The 24956-nt window shown below is 43.4% G+C and overlaps 1 pseudogene; it reads right to left on the bottom strand.

The window, feature by feature from the left end:
- Positions 1-6113: 6113 nt before the first annotated feature.
- Positions 6114-22202, bottom strand: LOC136455526 (uncharacterized protein At4g15970-like; annotated as a pseudogene).
- Between the last annotated feature and the right edge of the window lie 2754 nt (positions 22203-24956).

Here is a 24956-nt window from a genome sequence, read left to right as displayed (position 1 = left end):
TCCTTTTCCCTTCTAGGACTACTTTTAGCCTTCCTTTTGTCTTGTTGTCCCTTGCATAGAAGACTTGCATAACATCTCTTGCAAGGACGAAGGGGTCGTCTCTGTATGCGGTCTTAGTGAGATCAACGGTAGTGAACCTTTCGCTATCAGTGTTGATTTCCTCGAGCCAGACCCACTGGCAGCGAAAAAGAGCTACCTTCAATAGATCGTAGGATAGTTCCCATATCTCCTCTATGAAACCATAGTATGTCGCTTGCACTTTACCGTTCTCGTCGTGAGCATCAAAATAAACACCATAATTTTGGTATGTGCTCTTGTCATCTTACTTTTTTGTGTAAAATGTGAATCCATTGATCTCATACCCTTGGTACTTAAGATATGTACTCAAAGGTCTTTTGGCTAAGGCATCCAGTTCATTACCCAACTTTATTCCTAGCAAGCGACGTCGCAACCAGCTGATAAATTCCTCATGTTTTTTATCCAGCCAAGCCTGTGATCTGCTCGGATACAGAGTTTGCAGTGATTGCCTGTGCTCATCAACACACCCTTGGCTTGCTGGAGAACAACGAACTGTGCCTGTCTGAAAGAAATAGGGTCATCTACTTTAACAGATTTCTCTCCGATCGTTCCTTTGCCACGTAGTCTTCCCTCATGATGAGATTCTAGAACTCTAACCCTTTTGATATCCAGATAATATGTGCATAACTCAATGACCTCTTCTGTTGACCATCCTTCAACCAAGCCCCCTTCTGGCCTGAATCTGTTCCTAACATACCTCCTAAAAACTTTCATCAATCTTTCGAAAGGAAACATCTGATGCAGATACATTGGGCCAAGGGCTCTAATTTGGTCAACAAGATGAATGAGCAGATGCAATGAGATAACAAAGTAAGTCAGCGGGAAATACATCTCAAGCCTAACGAGAGTTTTGGCTATGTCCTGCTGCAGCTGCTCTAGCGTGGACACATCAATGACCTTTTTTTAGATTGCGTTGAAGAATGAGCAAAGATTTATGATTGGAGCGTGGACCTTTGGGGGAGGATACCACGCAGGGCAATAGGGAGCAGCTGAGTCATAATGACATGACAGTCATGGGCCTTCATAGGGCCATAGTTGAACTTGAGTTCTCTCATGTTCACTAGCCTCTTCGGGTTCGCACAGTAGCCCATCGGGACTTTGAGTTCATTGAAGAAAGAAATAAGCACATGCCTTTCTTCCTTCTTCAATGTCCATGACGCAACTGGAAGTTCGAACTAGCCATTCTCTAGCTCCACGGGATGTAGCTCCTTCCTGATTCCCAAGTGTTGCATATCCAGGCGTGTGGCTAGTGAATCCTTTGATGTCCCCTCGGTGTCCATTAGTGTGTTAAGAGTGTTAGCGCACACTTTTTTAGTGATGTGCATGCGATCAAGACAGTAGCGTACACTCAAAAATGGCCAGTAAGGTAGTTTTCAAAAAACCAAATTTTTTCTTCCAAACGCTCCCATCAGGCGCTGCTACTGCATTGTCCCCCTTCCCAAGGACAACCTCCAGTTTGTTGAGTTCTCAAAGTATCGCAGGCCCATCTTGATATTTTGGAGCTAAGCATTTCTCAATAGTACCATTGAAATCTTTTCTGTTCCTGTGGTAAGGGTGATCCTTAGGTAGGAACCTATAGTGTCCCATATAAACTATCTTTGAGTTATTTGGCAGATTTACCGCATTGGTGTCGTCCAAGCACTCGACACATCCAGTATAGCCTTTTGTCTTCTCTCCAAACAACGAACCTCGACCTGGTAGGTCGGTGATTGTAGCGATAAGTACTTCCTTGATCGTGACATGTTCCCTTTTGTACTCGTCCTAAACATCCGTCACACCCTTTTCAAACATCTCCACTAGTTCATCGATCACTGGTTCCAGAAACACATCGATGTCATTCCCAAGCTGTCTTGGCCCTTGGATCAGTAGTGGCATCTGGATGTACGACCGCTTCATATAGACTCAAGGTGGAAGGTTGTATATACAGAGCGTCACTAGCTAGGTGCTATGATTGCTTCTAACCTGGTCGAAAGGATTCATCCCATCTGTGCTCAAAGCAAACCAAAGGTGCCTTACCTCTCCACCGATGTCCTTATAGAACATAGTATTGACAGTCCTCCAGTCATGCCCATCGGTGGGGTGTCTCATCATTGTATCTTTCTTACGCTCTTTGCCATGTCAGCGCAACAGCTTGGCTGACTTTGCACATGTAAACAGCCTATGCACCCGGGGAGCTATAGGGAAATACCAAATAACCTTTATGGGACATCCTCTGGTCTTGGTACCCTCATCTTACGGCCCTTCCTTATACCGTGGAGCTTCACACTTGGGGCACTTGTCCAAGTCTTTGTATTTTTCTCCACGGTATAATATGCAATCATTAGAATACGCGTGGATTTTTTCAACCTTAAGGCCGATGGGGCAGATCATTTGCTTGGCCAAGTATGTCTTTTCTGGCAACTTGTTTTTTTCTAGGAGTATTTTTCTTATTATACCTAACAACTGATCGAAGCCTTTATCGCTCAATCTGTTTGTCGATTTGAACTCTAACAGCATGATGTCACCTTCCAGTTTGCTCATTGGACAATTCCTATACAATGGTGTTTTGCCATCTTGTCTTATTTTCTCTAGCTTTCTCAGTTGTCTTTCACTAAGACATTCGGTCTCTACATTACGTAGCAATTGAGAAATGTCATCGTTATCCTCAGTGTCGTTAGCTAGCGTGTTCCTAAACACATTATTAACTGTGGCCATAGGTTTCATGTTGACACTGGGTTCCTCGTCAGCATCGTGGATGGCTACGTCAGGCATGTCCACATCATCATCGTTTTCCTGTAGAACATTCACACCAACCTCGCCATTCATAGTCCATATCGTATAGTTTGGCACGAACCCCCTGGTAATCAAGTACGATCGTATAGACTTAATTTGATGAAAGTTCCTATGATTCTTGTAATCTTTGCATGGGCAGAAGACAGGGTTCCCATTCCCTGCATGGGCTTTGGCATCAGTGATAAACTGGTTGATGCCATGCATGTACCGCTTGTCCGTTCGGGACAGATGCATCCACTCTCGATCCATCTCTGCACAAAAAAATACTGAGACAGTAATTACAAAGAATTAATAAGAAATCGAGCTTCATGAACAAAAATTGTAGCTAAAAAGTACCATTTTTTAAAAACATTATTGTACACTAATTATTGAAAAATTGAAATTGGTAGCCCCGACCCTGTTAATTAAAAATCATAGTAAAAACAATTATTGCACAATATTGAAGAACAACTATTCTACTCTACTTTTAAGAACTAATTATAGCATCACATACTAACAATGATGATCTTGACCACCATGGAATAATTAGCTAGGAATTTAAATGTGTTCATAGACACCAACCTTTTGGATGATGGATTCACCACAATTTGAGCCTTGCATAAATGTCCAATTAGAAAAATGCTCTCTAGAATGGAGAAAGAACTAGAATGAGAATCAAGCAATGTAGCCATCAAAACGAAGCTAATTAAGCAACAAAATCAAAGGAGTGGATGTTTGTTACTAACCTTAAAGCAAAAAGATCAAGCCATTATTCAAAATTCAAGCACTAGCTTCATGGTGAAGAGCAGCCGCAGCAATGGAGGGAAGGGTCCAAACGCGCGCCTCTGTTCTCGGGATGCAAGAGAGGAGGATGGAGAGGACTGCTGCAGCCTTTTTGTGTTGTAGGCTTATCACCATCGGTTCTTGGCTAGAACCGACAGTGATAGAGCACAATCACTGTCGGCTCTTGGCTTAAACCGATAGTGATGAGTGGCCGCCAAAACACTATCGGTTCAAGCCACAAACCGGCTGTGATGTGGTCCTTCACTATCGGTTTTAGCCCAGCCCTAATCATTTTTTCATTTTCAAGCTTATAACCGGCAATGAAGATACATCACTGTCGGTTCTCACAAATCCGGCAATGATGATGCCGGCAGTGATGTGCAAATCTGGCGTAGTGTGTGGTAATCGGCTTGCTATTCGGGGGAGCATGTTGTGGAGGGTTAGGTCTTTGGTGTACAACAATGGTGAGTGCAAGTTGATGTTTCTAAGGCTCATGTTGAGGTCCCATTCTAACCCGCCTTTGTTGTTAGTTGTTTCAATTGTTTTGGTTGCTTCAATTGTGTTGTTGCCGCAAGACCCTTTAGGGTTACTGTTGTTTCATGATATTACCAAATCTAGAATTATTCTTTTTAATATAATCGACGACTCTCCTACTTGATTGTTTAAAAAACAATATAGTATACATGACAATTTAGATTTCAACTTGTGGAGGGTTAGGTCTTTGGTCTATAGCAGTGGTGGGTGCGAGTTGCTGCTTCTACTGTGTGTGTTGATGTCCCATTCCAACCAGCAATTGTTATTAGTTGTTTCGGTTGCTTCAATTGTGTTGTTGTTGCTAGACCCTTCAGGGTTACTGTTGTTTCGTTGTATTACCTAGCTAATCTGGGCTTCTTATCTTTTAATATAGGCAGCAGCCTGATTTGTTTCAAAAACAATGTAGTATATATATGGCAATTTAGTTTTCAAGCTACTTCTAAAGAAAGGGGTAGAAACTAATTAATTATAATTGGAAGCCTTCATAATAACTCCCTCAAGACATGATAGGATAAATATAAATTCTATTTTTCAAAAAATGTAGAAATATCCCATCATCGGTTCAGTAGATTCTAATCATCATTAACAATAATAGTTATTGATCTATTCTATATTTTCTAAAAAGTTACCCATACATGCTACTTTTGGAAAATAGATAACATGAAATTCGCATCTAAGTTACATGCACATACTACTAATAATTACCTATATTTGAACAAAGACTTCAATATTTGATCTAGAATCTATTTTTGAATAGAATACAAAGGTGATGGTGACTTATTTTAAGATTACCAAAAAAAGAATATAATAAGCACTAGTGTTTTAACTTAAAATACAGGCTTAAATTCTGGCAATTAATAAAATCAAAATTTGAAAGCTAAACTATAGATATCACAACATGGCTACAACAAGAGCTAATATAACATAGGTTAAGCTTCACTTGACCACATATACACGAGACATGGTGCACCCACCTAAACTAGTTAAACTCTGCGCCCCATGTGCTATCATTCTGATTACTGTATGTGATTCATATGACTACTCGTCAATCGTAAAAAGCATTGCCAACACAATCACAATTTCAGACTATAGTATGTCACTTAATTTTTGACTATGCCAAACATCTCTAATTTTAACCAATTGTTTTAGAAAAATGTTAACATGCAGGAGTGTCAGTTAAAATAAATGTTGTAATTTATTGTCGTAGACGTTAGTTCTATAAACTTAATTAAAGTTTTGATTTACTCACAGTACATTTGGAACATAGGGAGTAGATAGGTAACTACAATGCTGATTTTTGTACTTCCATGAATCCATGGATTATATTTGAAAATATCATATAAAAAAGTGTCCCTTTAACTAGGGTAGAATACAATTCTAATATTCAAATATTACGCAAAAAGGATTCAACTCTAGCTTTAATTTGGGATCCGCAACTCTAGTTTTATGGTGCCCTAAAAAAAGGTTGTCACATATATGTGCTCCCTTCGTCTTCGAATAAATCAGTTTCTAGAGTTGTCTTAAATTAATTTTTTTATATCTGTCCAAATTTATAAAAGAGCATAAATACAAATTTATAAAAGAGCATAAATATTTATGACACCAAATGAGCATATTGTAAAATATATTTTATAGTGTATCTAATAACACTAATTTGGTGTCATAAATCTTAGCATGATTCCTTTTCTATAAATTTGATCAAATTTAAAAATATTTGACCTAATAAGACAACTCTAGAAATTGATTTACTTGGGATGGAGGGAGTACTATAATAGTAATAAAATATAGAGTTTGTGGATGTGATCACTTGACTTGCCTTGGTCCAACCAACACATGTACATACAGATAAAATAAAGTCTGTGTAGGGATACATATACCATTTTATTTGTTCTTCACTAATTTGTCCTTGAAAATTGAGAATTGTATTCTTCGTGGGACGCAGCCCAGTTGCCTCTAGGGATGCATGATCATGTATTTATCGACCAGTTCTTTTTGTCCGGCGTTTCGCACTTGGCAGGATCCTTCCATATGAACTTTCGGCTCATCTTCTCCTGCGGCGTCAGGCCAGTGTAGTTCCTCCACTGGCCGAGCACTTCCCTGAGGTCGTGCAGCTTGTTAGCGAGGCCGAAGCAGCAGTTGGCGTGCATGGTGCACGCCGCGCCCATGTTGCTGTGGAAGATCCGGCAGAAGCCAGCGAAGCGCGCCGTGTCGAGGCCGGAACTGGATGCGCACCCCGAGGGCGGCGGCAAGCTCGTGCTTGATCTCGTTGAAGATGGCCTGCCCGTGGTTCGGCGGGAACCTCCGCCGCGCAGCCCGCCACTGCCGCAGCATCTCCACGGTCCGGTTCGTCGCCTTGACAGTAGAAGCCGGTGTTGGACCAGTTGTCGTCAAGGCTGTTGGCGTCGTCGCTCGACGTCGTCATGTCCGCGAAACATGCTGATATGCCGGAACGGGTTGCGCTTGCGCATACCACACGACGTCCACGTCCTGCATGCAGAGAGACGATCTCAGCCGGACGTGCAGCCATGATGCATCTTCAGGTCATAATCTAAAATGCGCTGCATCCGTGCTTAAATCGTTTGAGCTTCGATGGATGGCTGATGGCGTACCGTGAAGGTGAAGAAGAAATGGTAGCCGAGCTCGAGGACGCGCTGCTGCAGCGAGAGCTTGGCCCAGACGAGCTCCACGTAGGCCTCGCTCAAGAAGCTGTTCTCGGAGCTCAGGTTCGTGGAGGACTTCACCTCGAGGAGGTAGCAGTGTGGGTGCACGGCCTTGCAGTGGACGAACGCCACGGCGTGGACGGTGACGACAAGGACATGGTCAAGGAAGTGTTTGGTTCCCTCGCCGGCCCGAAAGCTCTCGCGGAACAGGCCGAGCAACGAGTTAGGCCTCGCCCAAATACTTCGTTCTCTGACGTGATGATCACCGTCCTGTTGTCGGTGGCGATTTCAGGTAGCAGCTCAGCCAAACCTTTGTGTTCATAAGGAGAACATTCATAAGGAGAACACAAAGGTTTGGGTGATGGTGCACCTGCTATGCTTCCTTTGGGGGCATCTCAGAAGATGACTTTTTGCGCCTGCCAAGCCATCATTTCGGAAGCCTCCTCAGATGAAGTTAGGGATAGCCTATGGGGCACATGTCATGTGATACTTCGGTCTGCAGGTTAAAACATGCAAACTGAGGGATATGCGCCACCCCCCACCCCCACCCCCACCCCACAACATTCGCCTTACTTCTGTCTACCGCCCGGGCACTGAATCAACTCCCTTAATTTCTTCCTTGATTCACCTCCGAGTCTCGAAAGGACGCATCGACGTCATCTAGAGTAGCTTAACATTTTGTTTATTGAAAATAGGTTGTTTGTAAACTTTTTTAAACCATGGACCTTTTGTACTTGAGGAATTGTGATCCGCTGCTAAAGTAACAATAAAGAACCAAGTAAGATGGTATTCACAAGCAACATATGCATTGACAGCAAGTAGTGGTGATCTGACAGTGAAAATTTCAACTTGAAAACCATCAAGTACTGACTTCAATCTATCATGTGTACTTCATGAAAAATTGTCATTTTTACATATTCATATTTAAGTGTAACTTACAGTTGAAGGATTTGGATCAGAATTCTAGTGATTAACCTCTTTGCTCAAGCAGAAAACCAAGATGGACAAGTAAATTGAGCGCCTGAGACAAATTAGTTCAAGATTGTGGTGTAAATTGATGAAATGCAGTGAACCAAAAAGAAATAAACAAAGAAATAAAGTGCAATAATTTCTTTAATATCTTGTGTGATAGTACCTTCACATGGTCCTATAAAGCACTTAACCACATGGGCAACAATTGTGTTCATTAGTTATTGTCAATTGATATCCAATACTTGTACTAACAAACAATGCATTGGTTAGTTGAGACCCCACCTAACCTAGGTTGATAATCTCAATTTCTAATCCATGGACAATAGATCAATTTTATATAGTCCACAACCATAACATGAATATGCTCTATGGATGCATGAAAAATAGAAAATATTTTGAACTATTGATCAATATCATATTCGAAAAGATGGAATCCTCAATTCTTAAGAGTATCAGCTTTTTCATTTGAATTCATTTAGGACCCCAAATATTCATTTCAAAATTAGATAACAATATAATGAGGACGAGTATCTCATATGGACACAACAAGTGACTTATGAGTGGAGTGACGCGCGAGGCTTGAGGTTGCAGATTTGATGAGCCTCTGCAGCAGTGAAGGTGAGCGAAAAATCACGTGCCTTGTGTGGCCCAGCCACCCCTACAAACTATCTATAGCCGCCAGCCATCCCTACAAACCATCTGTAGTTGTAGTTGCCCCTAGAAATGTTGTATATAGCAGTATTTATAGGGGTGGATACATGTGCATATATCTATGAATGTCCGTATTATGTTTAAAAAATATTAAAATGGTCATGTTACCCACTTGAGATTGCACTTCTCAAGGCCAGGCCAGTCTTGAAGGGAGGGCAGGCAGTGCGACGGGCGGGGGCCCATAGCCGCTGGGAGGCCATGAGTATATGTATCTATAGCATATGTATTCGGCTCAGAAACAGTCTAGTTTCCTAAAAAAAAAAAAACAGTCCAGTTTGCGTGACGAGTCGGCGTATTCGCGCATGCCTGTCTACGATCTTCGTATTCACGCGTCACTCAGCGTGGTTGCCGTTCCCGTTCGTATCTATTTATCTTTTAATTTCTTTATTTATTGTACTATCGTTATTTTTGTGAACTAAATATATATGCAATAAGTTAACTCTTTTTTTTTTTGAAGATTCAGAGGAGCCAGAGGCTCCTACTGCAAATTATTATTAAAAAAAGGTAACAGAGTGACAATAATACAAAGGATAAGAAAAGAAAGCTAACATCCTATGCCCATCCCCTTTCTAACTGGGAGCCTCAGGGTACAGAGAAAGAGGAGTAAAAAATCCAAAAGATTACAAGTTGGAGTTTAGCCATGATTCAAGGAAGGGGGTGATTCTTGACTTTGTTCTGTGCAACAAGAGAAGAGAGAAGAGAGAAGAGATTCCACCATGACTACCCTTCTGCAGTCCTCAACTGAGGGATTTTTGTTTCTAAAAATAACATCATTCCTCATTGTCCATGTTGCCCAGCAATCAGAATGAAAATGTCAAGTGCAAAGCTAACATTCTGAAGAGTTTTCCAATCTTGAAAGATCTGAGGCGTAGTGAGCTGTTCTGCAAACTGAAAATTCCAGGCCCCCAACAATCCTTAGCAAATGGGCAGTAGAAGAGAAGATGCATTAAAGTTTCTTCAGAAGATTGTTGACAGAGCACACAATGATAGTCATCCAAGTTAACTCTTATTAATAGTACTAGTATATTGCCCGTGCTAATACTACGGCAACATTCAGATACATGCAAATTAGAACTGAAATATATGCAAACTAAAACACAGTACTTGTTGACAAACACAAACAAGAGCTACAAAGCCTACAAGTTCGCTGTCCTCGTTGTCGCTTCCCACTATGTCCAATGTCCTTGTTTTCATCTTGTAGGCAGCACCGCCAGCAAAGTCATCAGGTTAATAAGCCACCACGACTAAAAATTTGAAGAGGAACATAGCAAAGTCAGTTCCATAGGTGCGGGTTTTATAATAATAATAAAATTATAAATAGGCCGATGCTACGAAGAGATGACAGAGACTGCAACTTTTATCATGATTCGGCGGGCGTACCGCAGAAAAATGACGCAATCGATAAAGAGAGTTCAACGCGGTCAAATTGTTCATGGACACCACACAATACGGAAGAATTGCACAATTTATATAGTAGATAGCTACATTATCAAATTATCTAAAAAAATATATTCTTCGGTCAGGCCAGCCCATCTAACAATAAGCAAGAATACAAGACGATTATCTACTGCAGGAACAAATATATTCTTTGCGCAGCTGCTCCAAGATCGGTATCATAAAAACACGTGACTATCAATGTATCAACTGTAGGAACAAACATATTTTAGCAAGGCCAATAAAATATTCTAAATGTATCTAGTAGCAAAAGAACTTAAGTTCAGTAGCCAGAATACATGTACACGGGAGAGGGAGTATTATAGCTTACTGAGCAGCAGTTTTTTTATTTTCTTCTTTTATAACAGCAGCAGTTGGTTTAACTTATACAGAGCTACTTGTGTGCTGATTCAAGTCCACCAGCAGCAGCTGTCCGCCACTGCCAAATTTACAAAGCATCTGACCATTAGTCGTTGTCACTCAAAATAAGTACTGCATGCTACCAATTTCATTGGTTGAGGATCAAACGCAATCATCAGCGCATTCCATAGGCAACGAAGGGGAGGAAACAAAAGGAAAGGAAAGACCGCATACCAGCACGAACTGGTTAATGCTCATCTCGCCGGCCTCTTCATCCTCGTGTCCACTCAGCAGGTGCTGCCTCTCGCCATCCAGGAGCCGGATCCAGGCTGGCCACGCCGGATCAGCCCTGTGCGCCGCTTGTCGCCATCCCTTAGCCTGGCCGCACCATGGCTGCGGCTACTGTCGGGGCAGCGCACACGCGGGAGGGTGCATCACCCCCTACACATATAGATGAAACACAGCTAACTAAAGTCATGAACACCAGATTTTTAATATAGTGATACACCTTTATTTTCTAGCAAGGAGATGAGAAACATATACTACAACTGTACAACATTCTAGCCAGGCAGTATCCTTCACCATGCTACCATCTCCACTGACCCAAGAAAAATAGAGTTGAACCACTCTTGCGCAATCATTAGGTGTCACAAGAACCAAGAGCAACAAAAGAATTTTGTTGAGGAAGAAAAATATTTCATGAGAAATGTATACCTCATCATCTTTCATAAAGATAGCCGAGGATGGATATTTGACATTTTCTCCTGCCCTTCTTTAAAACCAGGAAGCATATCTGCATTTAAGGTTAGGCGAAAAGTACATGCTCCACAAACAAAGCAATGAACAACCACTTGTTATGAATTCCATCACTGTAGACACGTGACCATGACAAACACATATGTCCCAGAAAAAAAGAGAACAAGATCAAAATCACTAATCAGGATAAGATGTGAAAGAATAATTGGTTTGTTCTTCCTTTTGATGTCATCGCAGTACTCCCTAGCTAGCACATTGACCTTCCTTTGGTCCATCCCCAACTGGCATATGTCAGCCTACAAAAGAAAAAGGATAAGGAAAATGATTTGTATGCAGAATTCTTGTTTCTAGATTAAAGGTGCACACCACTCTGAAATATCAAAAGCCTTTCAGTCTTCATTAATTAATGAGTAAATACAGTCAGAATGGAAATATCAAAAGCCTTTTAGAACTCAAAGAGAATTCAATAAAATTTCTTTTGGAATACCAAGGAATGCAATAGCGCGATAAATACTTGCCTTCAAGAAAAATATATCAGCACATTGCATGCAAGGGTAGAGAATTTGGGCAGCATCTTCAAGTAAAGGAAAAATGGAATTACTTACACACTTCATAATAAGCACATGGAGCCATGTTCATGGTGAAGCTTTCGAAGAGAATAAGGCTTTTAATGGAAACACAGTGTACCAAAAGTGACATGTCCTGTATTTTGTCAATATTAACATATTGTAAAATCATCATGGAAATTAGCGTTTGGTCAATATTAACAGATTGTAAATACAGATTTAATAATCGTGAGGGTACACATGAACTGTAATTAGTGAGAAAAAAAGTAACATATGCCCATAACCAAGATGAGGCTCAAATTCCTACTCCAGTTTGCTCCTTCTTAAATCTACTTACTTCAATTAAGTCTATCAGATGTATGCAGCTAAATCGAACTCCCAGATCCAGTTGATGCAATTATCTGTAAAATTGGTTTGCATACTATCTATGAGAAACAAACATAACAATTATGAAGATAAACATACAGTTTTTATAACAACTTTGAACTGTAAAGAAAATTTTCTCTCTAATAATAATCTGACTAAAACATAATCCAAAGGGAGTTCTCACACCTGATTATTTCCCACGATTCGCAATACAGAACACATCTCTTTTTTTTGATGAAACAGGAGGGGTTGCCCCTTACTGGATTTTATTAAATTTTGAATTACAGTATGTACAGAGCTCTACAAAGGAGACTTAAGAAACAAAAAGGAAGTAAAGAAGTTCATGAAAATTATACATAGCTGCTGAGCCATTAATCAAACATTGGTTGATAAATGCCTTAAGCTCTAAGCTTAACTACAGCTAATTCCTTTCTAAATGTGAACTTGCAGAGGGCCAAAAAGTGTTGAATGTTCCTGAAGATGCTATCATTCCTGGAAGACCAGATGGCCCACACACATGGATATAATTATCTCCATGAAAAAGGCTTCTGAAGGTGATCTCTAAAAGTTGTAAGTGTCTGAAATACATCAGATTGCACAAGATTGGCCATCCCCAAAGTATTCCAGCAAGCCAAAGCAAAAGGACAGTGGAAGAAAAGATGTAGGAGTGTTTCATCAGTATCCAATAGACAATGTACACAGCTGTAGCATTCTAGTTCCATATTCTTTGTTCTAAGAAGAGCTCTTGTACTGACCCTGTCTTTAAGCAGTAGCCAAAAAAATTTTCTTCTCGGCTGACAATAGGATTTCCAAAGCCATTTATAAGCAGGGTGAACATTCCTTGTGCCTGTAAGATGTAAGTAGGCCTTGCTTGAAGTGAAAATACTAGAACCCCAGATGTATGTCCAAGTATCATTACCCATTTGTACAGTGACATCTTGTAAAATGGAGACCAACTGTTGGTATTGACTGAAAGCCTAACTTGAAAGAGGCAGGTGGAAGAGATCTGTTATATCTTCAGAGTTGAACACAGAGTGCACTGAAGTATTAATATCTTTTGCAAATGAACATAGCTCAGGAAACTGGACACTTAATAATCTGCCATTACACAAGTCATTCCAAAAAAAGCAGGTAGAGCCATCTTGGATTGTTGTTGTTGCCATACCTTTAAAAGAGTTTAGAGTCTTGAGAATGTCTTTCCACCAAAAAGAGCCTTTATTGCTAGAGATTGGCAGGCTTCCATTAGAAAAGTGACAACTCCAAATCAGCTGGACCCAGGGTATATCCATCTTGTTGAAAAACTTATGAAGATGTTTAAGAAGCAAGCTCTCATTCTATATATAAAGATTTAAGGCCCCAAGACCACCACAATCTTTTGGAAGAGAGACTAATTTCCAGGCAGCTTTAGATGGCTTTTTTCTATTTATGTCTGAGCCTCTCCATAAACAGTGCTTCTTAAACTTGTCAATTTGCTTAATAACAGTCTTTGGTAAGAGAAAAGTACACATTGTGTAAGTTGGCAGGGCAGCGAGAACTGCATTGGTCATCTGGAGTCTACCTGCCTCACTTAGAAAAGATGAAATGCTTGTAAGCCTTCTCTCAACCTTGTTGACAAGTGGCCAAAAATTAGCAACGGTTGGTTTGGTTAGACAAAGGGGAAGACCCAAATATGTAAAAGGCAAGGTCCCCTTAGAACAACCAAAGGTCTGAGCTAGAATATTAAATCTCTCTTCACTTATATTTAGAGGTATCATCATTGATTTTTCATAATTCACCTTAAGCCCAGTGGAATCAGCAAATGAGTTAAGGATTGCATTGAGAAAGAATAACTGTCGGTCAAGAAAGTGACCAACTAGTGAATATTTGTAGTTTTGCTGTACGTTGTGATCGGATGTGGCCTAGCACTCAATGACACAGGGTTTATACTAGTTTAGGCAACGTGCCCTACGTCCAGTTTGAGTCGGTTGGTGACTTTATTCCTGAGCCCAAGTGCTCAAAGTCTGCAGTGGGGTTACAAACGAGAAGGAGAAAGATGGGGTGTACAAGAGGTCCGGTCGGCTCCAGTCGGAAGGGCCGAGAGCGACAGGAACTTTGCTACGAGCTAAGTGTTCAAGCGTGCGCTTGAAGTTCGAACCTGGTGGTTCTACGGTTGTGGACTAGTGAACTTGGTCGATCCAATGAATCTAAAGGGACTGAGCTTGAATCAACCTGGGTTAACTAGCTCTATTGGGAGAGAGCGCATCCCCTTTTATAGATGAAGGGGATGACCTTACAAGTGAGAGGGAGAGAGTACGAATGCTTCTAGCCTTGTTGCCCACGCGCGATGGGTACAAGATGATGGTAGGCGTCCACAACACTGTTGGATGTCAGATGCACATGGGAGGTCCGTCCTCTTGTTTGGGTATGGCAGATGTCGGTACCTGCATATACTATTGATGCCCAGAGGCATGCGAGGAGTTTCACCATGTGCACTCGGTACGGTAAATCCCGGCGCCCACAATACTATCGATGCCTAGAGGCACGTGGGGGAGCCTTACCGTATGGGAGTCAATGGCGCCCACAATACTATAGAGAAAATGTCGGCACCTACAACACTATGTGTGTCAGGAAGGTTGTAGAGTACTGTTCCTATAGGCGTTCAGGGTATGGTCCCTGGTATCGTGGTTTGATTTATGCGCACTGCCTAGCTTTCTCCGTTTGTTCCCTGGTCCTTTCTGAGAGGGCTCCCCGGTCGGTTGGTCCCAGTCAGCTCTGGTTGTGCCAGTCGGAGAAGAGCGGTGAGCAGGGCTTCTTCGAACCCCGGTCGGAGACGCGGGGTCAGAGTCGAAAGTAGTCCTTGGGCCTGGCCTTCCGATCGGAGAGGTTGTCGGAGGTGACTAGAGTCCAAAGTGAGCGCTCCGGTCGGAGAGGTGGGCCGAAGGAGTCGACAAGCGGGCGTTGTTCCTCCTCGGCCAGACCTTCCGGTCGGTGACTGGACCACCCTTCTAGCCTGTTATTTTAGACTCTTCGGCCGACCCATGAGTTGCCTGCTGTCTGCTTGGGCCGAGCCTTGGCGTGGAAGCTGATCCCCGAGGGACCCCGGGTTTATGAACCCGATAGGAGCCCCCAAGCCCCTGGGTGATTCGAGCAGAATTGTCCGGGGGATTTTTGTCTTGATGGTGGGTGCGCGCGAGCGCACCCGTGGGTGTAGCCCTCGAGTCCCTGGGTGGTTCGGGCAGAATCATCTAGGGGTGTTTTTTTAGCGAGCGTGTGTGCTTGTTTTTAGTTGAGACGGAGTTTTGTCGACCAAGGCGTCGTTGTGCAGCCGAGGCGGTTAGGCGTGGGGATCGGGTGAGACAGAGCTCATGGATCCTAGCATCGATGCGCGCCGTGGGATCGGGCGAGGCAGTTAGTTCATTAGTTTTAGGGATCAGGCGAGGCGACAAGGCGGCGTTCATGGATCCTGGCCTCGGTGCAGCCCGCGCAGCCGTGGTAGTTAGTTTGTTAGTTTAGGGATCAGGCGAGGCGATAGGGCGGTGCTCGTGGATCCTGATGGGTCAAGATCGTGGTCACAGACCTAGGTCGTTTTTGGAGCGCAGTCGGAGCGTAGCCGGATGGGGCAAGATTGGGGTCGCAAACCTAGGCGTTTGGAGCATAGTCGGAGCATAGCTAGATGGGGCAAGATTGGGGTCGCAAACCCAGGTGTTTGGAGCGCAATCGAAAGGGTCAAGTTTGGGGTCGCAAACCCAGGTGTTTGGAGCGCAGTCAAAAGGGGCGAGTTTGGGGTTGTAGACCCAGGCTTTTTGTGTCTTGAGCCCCAAGCCCCGTTGGGCCTTAGTAGGGGTCGATGTGAGTTGTGTGCATTATCCCATCCTCGGTTCCTCACAACCGGAGGGGCTGAGTTTTGTCACTTGTCCCGATCGCTCGAGCTCGAGTGACGCGCTTGGTGAGTTCGCTAACAGGTATGATCGAGTGGAATCCAGGTCCGTCATTCATGACGGGGTCGGCATAGCCCTCTTGTGACATTCCACTACTCCTTTACCTGCAACCTGGCAGATGTCTAGGTCGTTCCGGAGACCAACCTGGGTGGCCTAATGGCCTCCCCTCGATGGAGATTCTATAGGCTTGGCGAGAGGTTCAGGATTGAACAAGAAGGTTGAGATGACCCGGTCTGCCAGACTAGGCGAGGGCCGCATAGGGCTCATCTACATTTTTCTCCCCTGGCTCTGTTGGTTGCTCATGTCGAATGAGGCAACCGCCGCTTCATGACGCAACACGGAGCGTTGTAATGCATTTCGTTGCACGTGCGATGCTTAGTTCTCGAGCCCTCGGGCGGTTTAGGGCCTGAATCATCCGGGAGGCACGAGCGTATAGAATAAATGCGTGTATGGATGTATGAAATGATTATAAAGAAATAGAGAGGGTTGGTAGTGTTTACCTTGATGATTTAAGTGACAGGGTTTGGAAAGCTTCAGTCAGAAATGTCCGATCGGGACCCGTGCTCGTCGTTCATGATGGAGTTGGCATGGCCTACATGGGGCGTCCCTTTGCTTCCTACCTATCTCTCAGTGTGTTTTTCTGAGCCGTTCGATCGACTGAGGAAGCCCAATGGTCTCTCCCGACAGAGATCCCGCTTTGGGTTTTTCCAAGTTCCACCTGGGGGTGCGGAGAGCTGCCTACGTGTGGTGACATTTTGGTTTTCATGCCCGGTCGTGCGATAGTGGTGGGTCATACCTAGGCCATGTTTTGTCTCACCAGGCGGCGTTCCGTCTGACCCAGCATCATTTCGTCAGCCAGCATGCGTCCCATCAGCCAGGGTGTGTCCTATCATTTCCCATCCGCATTGAATGGGGGAAGGGAGAGAGTTTTTCGCTCTGATCTTTTGCCCCTCTTTAGCTGCCATGTTTCTTCCTTAAATAGAGGGAGGGAGAGGGCTCTCCGTCGTAGTCCTTTGCCTATTCTCCAACTATTGTCTCTCCTTCTTCCTCCTCACCGAGAGTGTCTGTATGCCGCGACGGTTCCTAAGTGAGAGAGATGGTAAGCGAGAGGGAGGACTTACAGATCCTTTCATGAATCTAGAGCATGATGTCGAGCTGGAGGCCGCCTGGGGCAGTGCTGGCCTTCTTTGCCTGAGAAGGGGCGGCTTCCGCCGAAGGGGGTGGCGTGCTGGATTTGTCTGTGAGGCCTTCTTTGGGATGGAGCCATATGCAGAGGGGAAGTTGCCTAGGATCGTGCTGGTGGAGGGTTCTGCACCTGCAGCTGCTCAGGTTGACCAGTTCATAAAGTTTGATGAGATCTCTTTCATCCATGGTGGCCATACTTCGGTGGCGGCGTCCCTGCCCAAGAGTTGCCTCGACTGCATGAGAAGGTCCGGAGCCCCATGCTCTTCTGCTGAGCATTTATGGGTGCGGCGCCTTTGAGGTACCCGTTGCACTCATCGAAGTCGAGGGAACAAAACTAGATGGGTCCCTTGAGGTACCCATTGTGCTCACCGAAGTCGTGAGCAGAACCAGGTAGGGGCCCTTGTGGCGGTGGTTATGTCTGGCGGTGAGTGTTGTTTTCCTTTGGCGTCATGCACACTACAAGAAATTCTTCTTTTTATGACAAAATCCCTCATGACGAGGCCTGTTTTCGTCATATAATGTAACATAATATGACGAAAAGTTATGTGTCGTCATAAAATTATGAGACCCAAAAGTATTTATGACAACATCGTTTCTTGTGTCACATAAAGGTAGCAAGTTTCGTCACAAATTGTCAAGCGGCAGGAGTCGGTTGACGGTTGTGAATTTTTGACGATTTAGACAGTTTTTATATGACGACAGTAGACCGTCACTGAATGTTTTATCAAATATGACGACCCCCAATGTCATAAAATACCCCAGTACGAGGTGGAGCCTTGACCCATGACAGTTGGGCTCGGAGCTTGGCCTAGGCCCATGTAAAAAATGTAGAGGGGGCCCAGGTGGAAGGAGGCAGGCCGAGCCTAAAATAAAAGGCCCGAGAGATGTCTTTTTCTTTTTCTTTCTTTTTTTTAATTTATAAATCACTTGTTCATCATGAACAAGAACGATTTCTCTTTTTAATTTCTGGTTAAAACTTGTAACTAGTCTTTCTCCCACATATTAACTCCAAATGTGATGATTTTTTCCTAAATTTTTCTAAAATCATTATCTATCAAGTTAATGTATTGATTTTGGTCATCTTTTCTTGTGACAAAGTTTGACCAATTCAAATTTTAAATTTAAAAAAAATAACGACTTCAAACTAGATTTTGAAACCCGAAATGATTTCAAATGAAAAAGTCATAAACATAAAGGTTGTATAATTCATCAAGATCTACACTTTTTATTTTGGTCATTTGTTCATCCGATAAAGTTATAGTAACGTTGTTCACAAATTTTACACATCTCTCTCATAGTTTATGAAACTATAAGAGAGATCTGTAAAATTTGTGAACAACGTTACTATCATTTTGTCGAATGAACAAATGACCAAAACGAAGTTTGTAGATCTCAATGAGCTTTACAATCTTCTTGTTGATGACTTTTTCATTTGAAATTACTTAGTACCCTAAAATTATGTTCGAAATTCTGATATTTTGAAATTTAAAATTCAAACTGCTCAAACAAAGTCATATGAAAAAATAACCAAAACAAAGAAGGTAGATCTTGATGAGTTGTACAAACTTGGTATTCATAACTTTTCTAGTTGAGACCATCTAGGGTTTCGAAAACTGGTTTGGGGCTGTCAAAATTTAAAAATCCAAAATTTGAATCGTTCAAACTTTGTCAAATGAAAAGTTGACCAAAACAACAAATGTAGATCTTGATTAGATTAACAAACTTGGTATTCATGAATTTTCTATTTGAAACTATTTAGAGCTTCAAAAACTGGTGTCAAAGTGTCATTTTTTTAAAATTTAAATTTTGACTCGGTCAAACTTTGTCAAACGAGACACTAAATGACCTCAGATGAAAAACTTTTGAATACAAAGGTGTTAGAACTCATCAATATCTACAATTGTTATATAGGTCATTTTTCCATTTGAGAAAGTGTTAGTAAACACTAGTCACAAAATCATGAATCTCACATAGAGTTTATGAAACTATACGAGAGACTTGTCAATTTAGAACTAAACTTTCCTAACACTTTCTCAAATGCAAAAATAACCTATATAACAATTGTATATCTTGATGAGTTATACAAACTTGGTATTCATGACTTTTCTAGTTGAGACCATCTAGGGTTTCAAAAACTGGTTTGGAGCAGTCAAAATTTAAAAATCCAAAATTTGAATCGTTCAAACTTTGTCAAATAAAAAGTTGACCAAAACAACAAATGTAGATCTTGATGAGATTAACAAACTTGGTACTCATGACTTTTCTATTTGAATCCATTTAGAGTTTCAAAAACTGGTGTCAAAGTGTCTTTTTTTTAAATTTAAAATTTGACTCGGTCAAACTTTGTCAAACGAGACACTAAATGACCTCAGATGAAAAACTTTTGAATACAAAGGTGTTGGAACTCATCAATATCTACAATTGTTATATAGGTCATTTTTCCATTTGAGAAAGTGTTAGTAAACACTAGTCACAAAATCATGAATCTCACAGAGTTTATGAAACTATTGTCAATTTAGAACTAAACTTTCCTAACACTTTCTCAAATGCAAAAATAACCTATATAACAATTGTATATCTTGATGAGTTATACAAACTTGGTATTCATGACTTTTCTAGTTGAGACCATCTAGGGTTTCGAAAACTGGTTTGGAGCAGTCAAATTTTAAAAATCCAAAATTTGAATCGTTCAAACTTTATCAAATAAAAAGTTGACCAAAACAACAAATGTAGATCTTGATGAGGTTAACAAACTTGGTATTCATGACTTTTCTATTTGAAACCATTTAGAGTTTCAAAAACTGGTGTCAAAGTGTCATTTTTTTAAATTTAAAATTTGACTTGGTCAAACTTTGTCAAACGAGACACTAAATGACCTCAGATGAAAAACTTTTGAATACAAAGGTGTTAGAACTCATCAATATCTACAATTGTTATATAGGTCATTTTTCCATTTGAGAAAGTGTTAGTAAACACTAGTCACAAAATCATGAATCTCACATAGAGTTTATGAAACTATACGAGAGACTTGTCAATTTAGAACTAAACTTTCCTAACACTTTCTCAAATGCAAAAATGACCCATATAACAATTGTAGATCTTGATGAGTTGTACAAACTTGGTATTCATGACTTTTCTATTTGAAACAATTTAGAGTTTCAAAAACTGGTGTCAAAGTGTCATTTTTTTTAAATTTAAAATTTGACTTGGTCAAACTTTGTCAAATGCGACACTAAATGACCTCAGATGAAAAACTTTTGAATACAAAGGTGTTATAACTCATCAAGATCTACAATTGTTATATAGGTCATTTTTCCATTTGAGAAAGTGTTAGTAAACACTAGTCACAAAATCATGAATCTCACATAGAGTTTCAAAGTGCTCCTGTCTCCTCCCGAGCCACTCCGCAGCAAAATATATACTGGGTCCAAACCCTAGCTCTCCCTCCTTTCTCGCGGTGGCGGCGCGGCTTCCAGGCGAGGCCGGGCACGGCGCCCCGGCGAGGCCACCCCCAGGAGCGGCCGCAACCCGGTGCGGCGGCGCCCCGCGTGGCGGCGGCCACAGCCGCGAGCACACCCCAGCAGCGAACGCAGGCCTGGGCGAGCACGCCCGGCTCCTCCCGATCCCTCCTCCCGATCCTATAATCTAAGTTAGGGTTTCATGAACTAGAGGTGAGACATGTATTTTTTGTGAACAAAATTATCGTCACTTTGTCGGATGACCGAATGACCAAAATAAGAATTGTTGCTCTTGATGAGTTGTTCAACTCTTGTATTCATGACTTTTACAGATGAAATGATTTGGAGGTTCAAATTTTGGTTTGAAGTTGCAAATTTTAAAAGTTGAACTTGTTCCTTTGATCAAACTTTGCACCATAAAAATATAAGCGAATACAACTCAATATTTTGATACATCATGATTTTAGAAATTTTTAGAAAAAAAAAACCGTCTGATTTGGAGGTAGTATGTAGGAGAAAAACTTGTTACAAGATTTTGCCACAGATTTAAAAAACAAAACGTTTGAACAAATGGTGGGAGCTGATGAACATCTGGACCCACATGTCACATGCCACCGACAAATCGGGCCCATGCGTCAGCCCAATTTTTCACGGCCGCACCCGCGCTCTCTCCCGCGCTCTCCTTGTCGCCGACACATGGGCCCCTCCCCGCCTCCCGCTCAAGCCATCCAAAACCCTCCTTGCCTTATCCCCTCGCCTGGATAGCACACGAGGCAAAATGTCATCGAGTGGCCATAATAGTATTTGGAATGGAAGTAGTTTTTAGCAAAAAATGTAATAGTTGAGTTCGTGGGTGAGCCCCTGTGTGAATAGTTTTTGTATCAATGAATACATCAGCCCTGTTCTTTGTGATAGAATCACTATCCATTCCTTGTTTTTATCCTGGCGTAGCTATTGTTTTTGTCCTTTCTTTTTTGCACCTGCCTGTTAGTTCCGTAGGCTGTAGCTTTTTAAGAACCTAGGCATGGCCCGCTGGGCTCAGCTACTTGTAACCGCAGGTCATGGCGGGGTGCATTCGGTTAGGAGTAAGAACAAAGTTACATAGGACAAACAAAGGAAAAGGAATGCGCTTCCATTCGGGGACAAAGTTGTTTACCACGTGACAATAAAAAAGAGAGGTAATATTCGGTATTATACCCTCATGTAGCCTCCGAGCAACCTAGGCTGAAACTGTTCAGGCCAGGGAGCTTTACAGGAGCAAGTGTTGACTAAAAAAGTGGTAACACCAAATTTTTAGGGGAAAAAACGACGTAGCTGTTCAATGTTCCAAGTGTTGGTGAGAACGTTGCCATTGTCCTCCTCCAGTCAGTAGGTGTCCGGTTGGATTACTTCGGTCACCATATAGGGTCCTTCCCATGGTGGAGAGAGTTTGTGTTTTTCCTTTGTTGACTGGGTCCTCCGGAGTATGAGATCGCCGACTTCGAGGATTCTCCCCCTGATCTTTCTTTTGTTGTACCTACGGAGAATTTGCTGACAGCAAGCGGAGTGGATGACGGTCGTCTTGCGGGCTTCCTCAAGCAGGTCGATTGTGTCTTGCTGAGCCTCCATGGCTCGGTCGCGGTCGAAAGCCTTCACTCTTGGGGCACCATGGTCGAGGTCAGAGGGCAGCATTGCCTCAGCTCCGTAAGCTAGGAAGAAGGGTGTGAACCCTATGGATTGGTTCGGGGTCGTTCTTAGGCTCCAAAGGATTGCTGGGACCCTCTGCCACCCATTGTTCGGCGTATTTGTTGAGTCTGTCGAAGATGCATGACTTGAGTCCTTGGAGGACCATGCCATTGGCATGCTCGACCTGACCGTTGGTTCGTGGATGTCCGACCTAGGCCCAGCCGATCCTGATGCGGTATCCATCACTAAAGTCTAGAAACTTCTTTCTGGTGAAGTTGCTTCCGTGGTCAGTGATGATACAGTTAGGAATGCCGAACTGGTAGATAAAGTCGAGGAAGAATTTGACCGCCTCTTCTGAGTGGATGTTGGTGATGGGCTTGGCCTCTATCCACTTGGTGAACTTGTCGACTACTATGAGTAGGTGAGTGAAGCCACCTAGGCCCTTTTGAGGGGTCCCACCATGTCGAGGCCCTAGACCTCAAAAGGCTAGGTGATGGGGATGGTTTGGAGCTCCTGTGCCGACAAATGTGTTTACCGAGCGTAGAACTGGCATCCTTCACATCTATGGCCGACCTCCTCTGCCTTTCGTAGCGCGGTGGGCTAGTAAAAACCTTGGCGAAAGGCTTTTCTAACCAGCGACCTTGGGGCCGCATGATGTCCGCAAATCCTGGCATGGACCTCGAGGAGGAGCTGCTTCCCCTGGTCGGTGGGGACGCACTTCATGAGTACTCCTGATGGACTCCATTTGTAGAGCTCGTCACCAAGCGCAACGAAGGTCTTGGCGCGTTGAGAGATCCATTGGGCTTTAGTCCTTTAGAGGCAGGAGAACCTCCTGAAGGAGGTAGGCAAGTAGCGGCGCTCGCCAGTCGGTTTGATCGGGTGCTAATACAGCGATGTCGGTGGTTGACGCCGTCATGGAGGTACTGGGATCGGAGCCCCCGAGCGTTGGCTTGGCGCCAGGGTCGGAGCCCTCGGTGCTGGCCTGGCATTGGGGTGAGTCTAGGTCAGACCTTCTAGGACAACGGGCGGATGGCTCGTGGAGGTCGTTGATGAATATCCTGCTTGGGGATGGGTCTCTCCTGGCGGTCAATTTTGCAAGAAAATTGGTGGCATCATTGTCCTTTCGGGGGACATGGTGCAGCTCGATCCCCTAGAATTTGTCCTCGAGCTTGCGCACCTCCTGGTAGTACGCTACCATGAGGGGGCTTTTGCAGGAGGATTCCTTCATGACCTGATCAATGACTAACTCCGAGTCATCGCGAACATAGAGTCGCGTAGCGCCGAGCTTGATGGCGATGCGTAGTCTGTTGATGAGGGCCTCGTATTCTGCGGTGTTGTTTAAGGCCAAAAAATGGAGGCAGATGGCATAGCTGAGTCTACTCCCATCTGGGGAGATCAGAACTACTCTAGCCCCTGAGCCGGGCGCCATTACGGACCCATCGAAGTACATTGTCCAGTACTTGTGGGTGACGTCTGGGGTCGGTAGCTGGACCTCCGTCCATTCAGCGACAAAATCCATAAGAGCCTGAGACTTAATAGCAATATGAGGGGTATACCTAATGTCATGGGCCCATGAGTTCGAGTGCCCACTTGGAGATTCGCCCCGTGGCATCGCAGTTGCGGATGATGTCTCCTGTCGGGTATGAAGTGACGACCGCAACTTCATGGTCGGTGAAGTAGTGCAGGAGCTTCCTGGTCACCATTAGCACGATGTATAGGAGTTTCTGCACCTAGGGGTACTGGACCTTGGGGTCAGTAAGTACCTCCCAATGAAGTATATAGGTCGCTGTACCTTGAGTTGGTGTCCCAGCTCCTCCCTTTCGACGACCAGGGCGGCACTCACCACATGGTTGCTTGTCGCAATGTAAAGGAGGAGGGGTTCTCCCGGTTGTGGAGCGACGAGGATTGGGGCCGACATCAAGGATGCTTTGAGGCTTTCTAGAGCCTGCTGGGCTTCCTTAGTCCAAACGAAGGCGTCCATATTTTTGAGGAGTTTGTAGAGTGGCATGCCCTATTCGCCGAGCTAGGAGACAAAGTGGCTCAGGGCAGCCAGATAGCCGGTGAGCCTTTGTACACCCTTGACATTCCGTATGGGGCCCATGTTGGAGATGGCCGTGATCTTTTCGGGGTTGGCCTCGATGCCGTGCTCAGACATGATGTATCCAAGCAGCTTCCCCTTCGGAACCCTGAAAACACATTTTTCGGGATCCAACTTGATTTGAACTTTTGGAGGTTCATGAATGTCATGGCCAAGTTTGTAATCTGGTCGCAAGCTTGAGCTGTTTTGACCACTATGTCATCAACATAGATGACAATTGTTGGTTTTGGCCACTCGGCTTGATCAGGCTGATCGAGCGGGTCGATTTGGTCGGCGAAGCATTGCTGCATGCAACTTTGGTAGGTGGTGCAAGCGTTCTTTAGGCCGAAAGGCATGGTCATGTAGCAGTATGAACCATATGGGGTGATGAATGAGGTTGCAAACTGATCGGATTCTTTCATCGCGATCTGGTGATAGCCTGAGTAGGCATCTAGAAAGGAGAGGATCTCGCAACCCGAGGTAGAGTCGACTATCTGGTCTATGCGCGGCAAAGGAAAGTGATCCTTTGGACATGCTTTGTTGAGGCTAGTGTAATTAATGCACATTCTCCACTTCCCGATCTTCTTTTTAACAAGAACAAGATTGGCAAGCTAGTCGGAGTGGAATACGTCTCTGATGAATCCAGCTGCTAGGAGTTTGGTGATCACTTCACCTATTGCCCT

This window comes from Miscanthus floridulus, chromosome 5, assembly GCF_019320115.1.
Source record: "Miscanthus floridulus cultivar M001 chromosome 5, ASM1932011v1, whole genome shotgun sequence".
In the NCBI taxonomy this organism is placed as follows: domain Eukaryota; kingdom Viridiplantae; phylum Streptophyta; class Magnoliopsida; order Poales; family Poaceae; genus Miscanthus; species Miscanthus floridulus.
Note: the sequence above shows the minus strand (reverse complement) of the source record. Positions and strands in the feature narration are given on the sequence as shown.